The 11,717-nt window shown below is 35.2% G+C and overlaps 1 pseudogene; it reads left to right on the top strand.

Moving 5' to 3' along the window:
* Positions 1–1,991: 1,991 nt before the first annotated feature.
* On the top strand, positions 1,992–3,997 carry LOC149264513 (phospholipase A1-Igamma1, chloroplastic pseudogene; annotated as a pseudogene).
* Positions 3,998–11,717: the final 7,720 nt, after the last annotated feature.

Genomic DNA, 11,717 nt, shown 5'->3' with positions numbered 1-11,717 from the left:
GGGAACTTTGAGGTATTTGACAACAACTAGCCCTGATATAATGTATGCAGTGAGTTGTCAAGGTTCATGGAGACACCTAAGGAGATATATTGGCAAGCAACCAAAAGGATTTTAAGGTATGTCAAATGATTTTAGGCTGGCTGGTTACACTAACATTGATTGCTCAAAAAGTGTTGATGATAGAAAGCACAGACCAGGACATGTTTTTCATTCAGGTTCGGAAGCCATTTCATGGGCCTCCATAAAGTAGCCAATAGTGTCATTGTCAACAACAAACGTTGAATATGTCACCGCAGTAGCAACATCATGTCATGCAATTTAGATGAGAAGAATGTTGAGGGATTTATGCCATGAACAAGAGGGAACAACACCTATTTTCTACTACAATAATTATGCAATTGCACTATAAAAGAATTCTGTTTTTTATAAGAGGACCAAGCACATTGACACTAAATATCATTTTATTAGAGAATTGATTAACAATGGTGAAATTGTGTTGCAGCACTGTACGTCATAGAAATAGTTCGTTGACATCTTCACAAATCCATTGACACGTGAAAATTTTGTTTATCTCGTTTGGGAATTCTCAACGACCATAGTTGTGATTAAGAGGGAGTGTTGGAAAATTAATCCCAACCACCACGTTAAATAAAATGACAAAAACCATAATTGTGGTACACAAGTAAATCAAGCAAGTGGAGTTTTACTCCGGCGATAGTTGTGATTAAGAGGGAGTGTTGGAAAATTAATCCCAACCACCAGGTTAAATAAAATGACAAAAACCATAATTGTGGTAGTGATTAAGAGGGAGTGTTGGAAAATTAATCCGAACCACCACGTTAAATAAAATGACAAAAACCATAATTGTGGTACACAAGTAAATCAAGCAAGTGGAGTTTTACTCCAAGTTGCAGATTTTGTTGGCAGGGTGAAGGACATGGATTAAATCAAGTTCTGGACGGGAGTACAAACTTCCCATTCCTCAACATACCAAGTAATTAAGAAGAGATGGACATTTAATGAAAAGATGCCATGGTCAAACATTTATTCTGTAAGTGTTATTTGTATTCCACAACCTGTGCAAGTTTAAATATATATATATATATATTGTAAAGGGCCCATACTATGTTTTAATACTTTGACTTTGTCATGAATTAATGAGTTGAAAGGTATATTTATATACAAGTTAAAAGCCTTTTGTTGTGTCGCCGATATAAAGCTCAGAGGTTTTTTCGAAGAGAACAAAACGCCGAAGCCTTAAAATTATGGAACAATTTGTGATGAGCGCGTAAAAACAACTTAGTTACAGTTTTTACATTAAGTTACTCCCCAACTCCGAGTAAGGTGTAGTTTTCACACTTTCCCAACCTTAATATAAAATAAGAAACTGGACAATTTTGCAAAATTTTGAAACATCCAGCGACTCTTGTCTTGAGAAAGATTCCTTTATTGATAACTCAACCTCTAACAAATATTTCCAAACATGCATGGCTTTCAATAACACATGGAAACAGGGCTTTGCGTACTGACACGATGGCAAATGGAAACTGGGCTGTCCGTTCTAGCGCAATGCAAATGGAAAATGATGTCAGTGAATGGACGGTACGTACTAACACATGACAAATGGAAACTGGGCTGTCCGTTCTAGCCCAATGCAAATGGAAAATGGTGTTAGTGAATGGAAGGACCGCTGGTAAAACACTTAAAAGTGGATTTCAAAAACCAGTGGTATGGACGACCAGTGTTATCAGGCAGCCATCCATTCTTATTTGCCTTATGGTGTCACCTCTACTACTCATTGCAGCAAAAATCTTTTCATATTCAATGCTACAGCGCGAAAATTTATTCTCCTCAAAACGACAAGCGGGCCCCCCCACAGAACGTCGAAATTTAACCAAACTCACCGAAATGCTGAAGGTCAGTTACTGAACCAGTTTAATTGTCATATCGCTGGTCGTTTTTCTTTTGGTCCTCGCTTCCTAATCCGTTACGGTGCTCAAACATTCAAAGCAACATCGATTCACGTGTTGGATCTCTTACAGTAACAGGCAATTCGAGCCTATTTAGACCAAGTCGATCCATCGCTTGGATGTGGTTTTCTGATACTCATTCCTGTCGTTGCTCATGAATCCTTCGCTTGCTGCCATGAATTCACTGGCAATGTGCAGGCCCTGTTTCCTTTCAACTTCTTCTCCGCAGGTTACCCTAGCCAATTTCGGCCTGGTAGCCCTCTGTGGGCCAGCGCATTCCAGCTTGCGGATGCAGAGGGTTTCGCAGGATCAGCACTCGATTCATCGGCAAAGGAAGCCTATTCAATGTCCCCGCAGTTTGACCAACATGAAAGCAAGGCCACTGCCACTTGTCAGAAGCGAAGAGATGGAGTCCCTGACGACCATGTTGGACGCGGTAGAGGCAAGCGTCGCCGAGACGGGGAAGCCCGAAAGGGATCTGGCAGACATATGGAAGGAAATCCAGGGCGCCAACAACTGGGAAGGGCTGCTTGATCCCATTGACGATATCTTGCGAAAGGAGATCATCAGGTATGGAGAATTCGCCCAGGCCTGTTATGATGGTTTTGACTTCGATCCCTTCTCCAAGTACTGCGGTAGCTGCAAGTATCATCGCAGGGAGCTCTTCCAAGGCGTTGGAATGTCGGATTACGGTTATGAAGTCACCAAATATCTGTATGCCACTTCGAACATCAATCTCCCTGGGGTTTTCCAGAAGCCTCAAGTGCAGAAGACCTGGAGCACTCACGCCAATTGGATGGGCTTCATAGCCGTGGCCACGGACGAGGACGAGATCCAGAGGCTCGGACGGCGGGATATCGTAATCGCCTGGAGAGGAACAGTGACGAAACTCGAGTGGATCGCGGATCTCATGGATTATCTCAGGCCCGCGGGATTGAACTACATACATCCCCATCCCGACGTGAAGGTCGAATCGGGATTCCTGAATCTCTACACAGCCCGGGAACGAGACTCTCAGTTCTGTAAAAGCAGCGCGCGGGATCAAGTCCTGTCGGAGCTCAAGCGAATGCTGGAGAAATACAGAGGCGAGCAGCTGAGCATAACGATCACAGGCCACAGCCTAGGGAGTGCGCTGGCAGTTCTCAGTGCGTACGATATTGCAGAGTTGGGGTTGAACCGCTCGGAGAGCGACAATGAGGCGGAGTTCATTCCCATAACGGTGTTCTCGTTCGCGGGACCAAGGGTGGGCAACTTGGCGTTCAAGGATCGGTGCGAGGAGCTGGGGATCAAATTTCTGAGAGTGGTAAATGTTCACGACGGCGTGCCGAAGGTCCCTGGCGTTCTGTTCAACGAGAAGTTCCAGATAATGAAGCAATGGATCGATAAGCTTCCGTGGAGTTACTGTCATGTAGGTGTGGAGCTGGCTCTTGATCACACACAGTCTCCGTTCCTGAAACCCACGAACGATCTCTCGTGCATCCATAATCTGGAGGCCTATCTGCACCTCCTGGACGGATATCATGGGCGAGGTCAGCCCTTCCATCTGTCGTCGGGCCGCGATCCAGCTATGGTGAATAAGTCGTGCGATTTACTTAAGGAACACCACCTGGTTCCTCCCTTTTGGTTGCAGGACGCGAACAAAGGACTGATCAAGAATTCCGAGGGCAGGTGGGTTCAACCCGAGAGAATCAGAATCATCGAAGACGAGTCTACAGACCACCACGAGGCAGCCGTTCATACTGATGAGATCGGCGGTATCACAATCAATGGCCAACAGACATCTTCTCTGTAGCAGCCATAGATTTTACAATCCGTTTTATGTAACCTCCTGATCCGGTAATTAGTTTTCATAAGAATTTTAAGCCCCAGTAATCCTAAAATCTTGTTGTTTCTGTCATTATAAATATCATGACCAGAAATAGTTTAGAATTCCTTCTATGAAGGATTAAATAAGAATTAGTGTATGTGTGTTTTACTTTTAGATTTGTCTGAATTTAAGAGGAGAGTATCAGGTTATTACTGTTTTATAGTCTGATCATGAGTGTGGGATGAAGTTGATTTGATTTTTTCTTTAACTTTAATAAAACAAAAAAAACAATTATTTGAGGTAAAATAATTTAAAAAAAAATTAATTATATAATTTATAATATTGAATTAAAATATTTAAATCACTTTAAATATATAAATAATAAATATATAATCTCTTTTATATAAAAAATATTTTTGAGTGTTTTTTTATATAAATAAAACACCGGATTAGAACGAATTTCCCAACTCTTAAGGAAAATTCCTTGTAACAGAAGCATAAATCAATCATTAAGAGTTTCGTTGTGAGGAATAAAAGCCACCGAAATGCAAATGACGACAGAGCGATGTTAAACACACTCCACATGTCGTAGATTATGTTTGGACGCGACAAACAATACGCAGCAGAAAATTGACATCCGAAACTTATCTGGTCTTTTTCACTTTCTTCCTATGCCGCTGCGAAAGAACCTTGGAGGACAAGCATGGAGGTGGGAATAGGACGAAGGGTACAGAAATTAAAAGGAAAATAATAATGCGGAGGAAGTTTGATTGGGAGATGATTCAGTACTTTTGTTTTGTTTATACCGTTTAGGAGACATTATGATGCTTACAGGAATCGATCTATGAACGGATAGGAAATATATGTGGCTTGACCTATCAAATTTTTCATACCTACTATTATTTTTAATTTAATTATTGTAATTTAATTATTTTAGGCATCTATTCCTTATGCGCATGTTTTTTTCTTTTTAATTTAATTATTGTAGGCATCTATTCCTTATGCGCATGTGTTGTTTTTTTTTTTTTTAATAACTATGGGAAAGTTTATTCACCAATTTTTATGATTAAGATTTTATTATATGTTTTTGAATTTTAATTTAATTATTAATAATTAATAGATAGATAATGAAAATTTAATTTATGTAAAATATTTATGGATGTATTTCGTAATTGTAAAAATTTATAATATTAATCTATGTTATTGTCAAAAAATTTATTTATAAGTTAATAATTTTTATATTAAAGTGAAAATAAATTTCTATAGTTAAAAACTTGTTACATGTTTTTAAAAATGTATACATATTTTACTCATATATTAATTTCTATTTATAATTATTAATATTAACAACAATTTAAAATTTAAGTATGGGGGATTTTCGCAGTGCATTATATTAGATATCATTTTTGGGATTCAACTGCGTTAAGTAAGTCATTCAAAGTATGACCATTTCCATGAGAGGTAGTCGTAAAGTGACTAATTTCTCATGATTTTTGAATAGTTCACTTAGCACTCATTGCATCGGGTGATGCTCACAGGGTGAAGAAGTGGGATTGAAACTAGTGAAATGTGGAGAACGAATCACATAGCATCAATCATCACTTCCGGGGCTTGCACCCGGTAACCAGGACTTCCCAGGAGGTCACCCATCCCAGAACTCCTCTGGCTCAAGCGCGCTTAACTGTGGAGTTTTTCCCCACAATCAAGCCCACTTAGCTTGCTACCCCATTTGCAAAACCTTAGCAAGTATTGTGCCTCATGAACCATTCAGGTAGAGATCCCTTGACTCTTTTTTGAATTTAAGTATGGGGATTTTCGCAGTGCATTATATTAGATATCATTTTTGGGATTCAACTGCGTTAAGTAAGTCATTCAAAGTATGACCATTTCCATGAGAGGTAGTCGTAAAGTGACTAATTTCTCATGATTTTTGAATAGTTCACTTAGCACTCATTGCATCGGGTGATGCTCACAGGGGTGAAGAAGTGGGATTGAAACTAGTGAAATGTGGAGAACGAATCACATAGCATCAATCATCACTTCCGGGGCTTGCACCCGGTAACCAGGACTTCCCAGGAGGTCACCCATCCCAGAACTCCTCTGGCTCAAGCGCGCTTAACTGTGGAGTTTTTCCCCACAATCAAGCCCACTTAGCTTGCTACCCCATTTGCAAAACCTTAGCAAGTATTGTGCCTCATGAACCATTCAGGTAGAGATCCCTTGACTCTTTTTTGAATTTAAGTATGGGGGATTTTCGCAGTGCAATATATTAGATATCATTTTTGGGATTCAACTGCGTTAAGTAAGTCATTCAAAGTATGACCATTTCCGTGAGCATCACCCGATGCAATGAGTGCTAAGTGAACTATTCAAAAATCATGAGAAATTAGTCACTTTACGACTACCTCTCATGGAAATGGTCATACTTTGAATGACTTACTTAACGCAGTTGAATCCCAAAAATGATATCTAATATAATGCACTGCGAAAATCCCCCATACTTAAATTCAAAAAAGAGTCAAGGGATCTCTACCTGAATGGTTCATGAGGCACAATACTTGCTAAGGTTTTGCAAATGGGGTAGCAAGCTAAGTGGGCTTGATTGTGGGGAAAAACTCCACAGTTAAGCGCGCTTGAGCCAGAGGAGTTCTGGGATGGGTGACCTCCTGGGAAGTCCTGGTTACCGAGTGCAAGCCCCGGAAGTGATGATTGATGCTATGTGATTCGTTCTCCACATTTCACTAGTTTCAATCCCACTTCTTCACCCCTGTGAGCATCACCCGATGCAATGAGTGCTAAGTGAACTATTCAAAAATCATGAGACCTCTCATGGAAATGGTCATACTTTGAATGACTTACTTAACGCAGTTGAATCCCAAAAATGATATCTAATATAATGCACTGCGAAAATCCCCCATACTTAAATTCAAAAAAGAGTCAAGGGATCTCTACCTGAATGGTTCATGAGGCACAATACTTGCTAAGGTTTTGCAAATGGGGTAGCAAGCTAAGTGGGCTTGATTGTGGGGAAAAACTCCACAGTTAAGCGCGCTTGAGCCAGAGGAGTTCTGGGATGGGTGACCTCCTGGGAAGTCCTGGTTACCGGGTGCAAGCCCCGGAAGTGATGATTGATGCTATGTGATTCGTTCTCCACATTTCACTAGTTTCAATCCCACTTCTTCACCCCTGTGAGCATCACCCGATGCAATGAGTGCTAAGTGAACTATTCAAAAATCATGAGAAATTAGTCACTTTACGACTACCTCTCATGGAAATGGTCATACTTTGAATGACTTACTTAACGCAGTTGAATCCCAAAAATGATATCTAAAACAATTTAAAATATTTAAGTTATAATTTAGTTTATTTTTATGTCTTTTATTTTTAACTTTTTAAATTTTTGGCAGTGTGACACCAATAGACATAAATTTATGATAGACATTAAAACAATTACTTTATGATACATCTTACATTGCAAAAAACTTTAGAAAATGATAAATTAACTAAATTATAACTTCATTTAAAATTATTATTATTAATTATAAAAAAAATTAATATACCAGTGAAATGCATATACATGAAAAAAAAACATATAACAAGATTCTTAAACATGGAAACCATAACTCATGTTTATACATCATTTTTTCGTTAGTCAATTTAATTAAAATGGTAGAAAGGACATAACTAATTTTGACATAAACCTCAACTTTTGATAGATGACTACTATTAAGAATATTTAAAAATATTTAGTGGAGGTTAAATCCTTACCATCTACCTAATAATTACTGATAACTAAATTAAAATTCTAAAAATCCCAATTTAAAATAAACACACCTATCAATCGTAATAAAGATTATAAGTTAAATAGAAAAATAATAAAGTATGAAGAATAAAATAATAAAGATAAATAGTAAAGTATAAATAATGAAAATAATAACATAAAATATAAAAATATAATAATAAGAATAAAGATAATCTTGGGATAAAATGATATAAAAATGATAAATAATAATGTAAAAAGAAAAATAATAATAATAAAATATCAAATAATAACCAATATAAAAATAAAAGTAGTAAATGAGTGTAAATTAAAAAATATAAAAAATAAATTAAAAATAAATAAAGGAAAGAATAAGAAAACATATAAATAACAAAGTAGAAGAATGTAAAAATTGGAATATATATATATATATATATATATAAATAAGTAGTAAATGAGTGTAAATTAAAAAATATAAAAAATAAATTAAAAATAAATAAAGGAAAGAATAAGAAAACATATAAATAACAAAGTAGAAGAATGTAAAAATTGGAATATATATATATATATATATATATATATATATATATAATGAAATGAGGGTGGGAATATAGAAGAATATTGTTTAAGAAAATAAAAGATAAGAATATAGAAAAGATATATATATATATATATATATATAATAGTATAAGCATAGAGAATAAATAAATAAATAGAAAAAAAATAATTATACTTCATATTTTGCGTAAAAGATTTACATGTTGAATATATAATATTTTGATTGGATGTCAATGAAAATATTGAGATATTGAAATAATTATTGAAATAAATAAAAATAACTAGGTACATATTAGTCCACAAGGTCTTGGATAGACATGATCAAGTGCGTTGTTAATACACTCTTAGACACTAAGTCACTGGTTCAATTCCCTACCCTATTTGGGTGTTATCCTTGGACATGACCATGATCTAGCCTCACAGGTGCTGAACTTACAAAACAAAAACTAGGTACATCTCTAGAAATTTTTATTTGGTATCAAACTATCTTACTTCCTAGGAAAGACATAAGCTATTCTTGCTAAAAAAAATCAAATGTTAATCTTGAAAAATTCTAGTCCAATAGGAAGTCACACCACCTCCCCTAGTCCACTTAGGAAACCAAAGACACCAATGGTTTTACCAAGCATCCCTCCAGTCATCACTCTCAATGTGCACCTCTACCCCCACACTTTGGCAATAATGCTAAAACCTACAATAGATTTGAACATTTATCCAATCTAGACTTTTAAGTAATTTATATCCCTTCCTTGATGAATATCTCTAAAATTTAAGATCCTAACATGCAAGAGAAAGTGGTATCTCATGACAGGTTCAAGGATTCTTCATCCTATGCTTGAAAAATTTATGAACCCTTAGAACCTATCAGTTAAGAAATAATCATAGTTGAATCGAAAAATGACTTAGATATTATGGAAGAAAAGGATATGGATCTAGATGCACTAGATATTCCCCAACATTGTAAAATCCATGAAAGAAAAGCACCTCCACTCCATTCTAGAACACCAAGTTAAAATCCTAAGTAAATCTTATTTAAGATGTCAACTCCAATCCGAGAAAGAAGCCTTTGGTATGAATACTTTCAACTTCAATTTAGGTGTCCACAATCATGTTCTCATAGATACCCCAAAAAATCATAAAGAATAAAAGAAGGGAAGAAAGAGAATTCAACAAATTTGAGAACAATTGGGGGAAACGTTGGTTAAATCTGGAAAAATAAAGTTGATATCATAGGTGTTTCCCTCTACTACCTCCCTTTCTAAATGAAAATTCTCTCTTGGAATATACGGGGCCTCAAATGCAAAGAGAAATAAAGGCTTTTCTAGAAGAAGTGGATAATAGATCAACTTGCATTAATGGTGATTAAGGAAACAAATCTTCTAGTAATATCATCAAGGTCATATCTTTTAAACTTGGAAGAAACAATCACTCTGTTTCCATAAATTCCCAAGGAAAAGCTGGTGGACTAGCCATTTTCTATAACATATAAAGTTGAATTCAAATCATTTTCTTCTCATGTATTTCAAACAATAAATTTTTAATGCATTGGATTAGTCAAAATATGCATGTTCTCCAATGTATATGTCCCTACCATGCAAAATGACAAGGAAAGCTTCTTGAACTCCATCAAGTAGATGGAACCCTTGCTAGAAAACTTTCCATAGATATTGGTGGGAGACTTTATTCCCATTAAGTCTCTTTTTGGAAAAAAGGGTGCAGTGCAATTTTTTTTTTTTCTATGTGGTTCATGGACCCCCAAGATTGGTATTCACTATGCCCAGGGAATATTTGTACTAGGAAGATCCACCCAAAGGGATTACTTTCTGCCATATCAACCATGGAGCCTGATCCTGATGGTGTCTAGAGAATCAAACCTATGACCTCTCAATAGAAAAGGTGCTTTAATGATGGGGACTCGATCAATATAGCTAACCCTTGGGGCTGGCTAAGTGCACAACTTGGAAGAAAAGGATTAACTTTTCAATGAGTTGATGGAATCCAAGCAACTCTTGAATCTCAACACCATTAGTGGGATTTACATTTGGACTAATAGAAGGGGCATAGATCAACAAATTTCATCAATATTGGATAGATTTTTATATCAAAAATCTAATGGGAGAAAACATTTACATGGAATCAACAATAATTCCATGCAATGGATTACATCACTAGTGCATTGACCTTGAATTTGACATTAATTCTATCCCTAGGAACCATCCATTTCATTTGAAAGTTTTTGGATCTCACATCTTTCCTTCCAAGACATGATAACAAAATGGTGGAAGTATTAATGGAACAAGACAAATTTTGGCAATATTTTCTAAGGGAAACAATACCTGAAGGAAAAAATGGGTTGCTTACAATAGGAAGCTATTCTACATGGTATATTGTAAGAGATCATCAAGGAGGAGTCTCATCTATTGACTAAGTTGGAAGAAAGAAAGAAATAAAACATTAGTACAAAATGGCTAATTATTTACTAAAAAAGGGACTAAAATTTGCATATAAACGACCATTTTTCAGTCGGTGACCATTAGTAGCTAATTTACAATATCTTATAATGTGACCAACTTTTAGTCATTAACTTGTTGTCTCAATTTCATCATCTAGTAGTATATTTAGTCATAAATTTGGTCATTAATTTAGTCTTTGATTTAGTCATTAATTTCCACAATTAATGATCAAATATAACAAGGAAATATATTACTATATGATCACCTGAGAAAACCAAATAATGACGAAAGAAATATGACCAAAATGTTGGCCGTGTTATAAGATACTATAAATTAGCTACCAACAGTCATATATATCCAAATTTTAGTCATCATTTGAAACCAATTAATGATCAAAGAAATATGACTAAATTTTGGTCGTGTTATAAGATACTGTAAATTAGATACTAATAGTCGTATATATGCAAAATTTAGTCATCATTTGTAATCACAAATTTATCATTTGTAGTAGTCATTTATCTTTTTTCGGTAGTTTCATATGCATTATATAAATTATTATTTTAGTAGTTTATATTCATTTCATTTACTTTCATTAATAATCATTATAAAAAATTAATTTAGTTGTATTAATTTTATTTGTGTTTATCATTAATCAATATAAACTACTAAGTTAGTAGTATTAGATTGATTTTATGTGTTCATTATTAATCAACATAAATTAATTAGTATGATTTTGTGACTAAATTAAAAAAATTTCATACAATATGCATATTTATCTAATATAAAAACATAAAGTTACATATTTTAATTACAATACTAGACAATATCAAGTGAAACTATAAATAATTTCAACCACACAAATTATATTATATGAAATGTCAAGTATTACAATATAAGTTTCCAACTTAATATTGGTTGGACTAAAATTTACACATGAAATGTTGTTTCATTACTTCAAAACATTATCATTGTGTTTCCAAGACATTGCAGGTGAATTCACCAACTCTGAAGATTTGACCATCAGCCTCTATATGTGTGCCTTATGTGAGATATTGGCTCTAAGGGTATCATTAGACTGATTCTCCTATCTCTCTCTCTTTTTGCGTTTGTCACTCCAGTGTTATTGTTCTCCTCTTTCTTCAATTCTTGCTTAATATTGAGTTTGTTTT

The sequence above is a fragment of the Pinus tabuliformis genome, chromosome 6 (assembly GCF_031772625.1).
Source record: "Pinus tabuliformis cultivar Carrire ecotype Pingquan chromosome 6, CPIR1, whole genome shotgun sequence".
Lineage (NCBI taxonomy): Eukaryota > Viridiplantae > Streptophyta > Pinopsida > Pinales > Pinaceae > Pinus > Pinus tabuliformis.
Note: the sequence above shows the minus strand (reverse complement) of the source record. Positions and strands in the feature narration are given on the sequence as shown.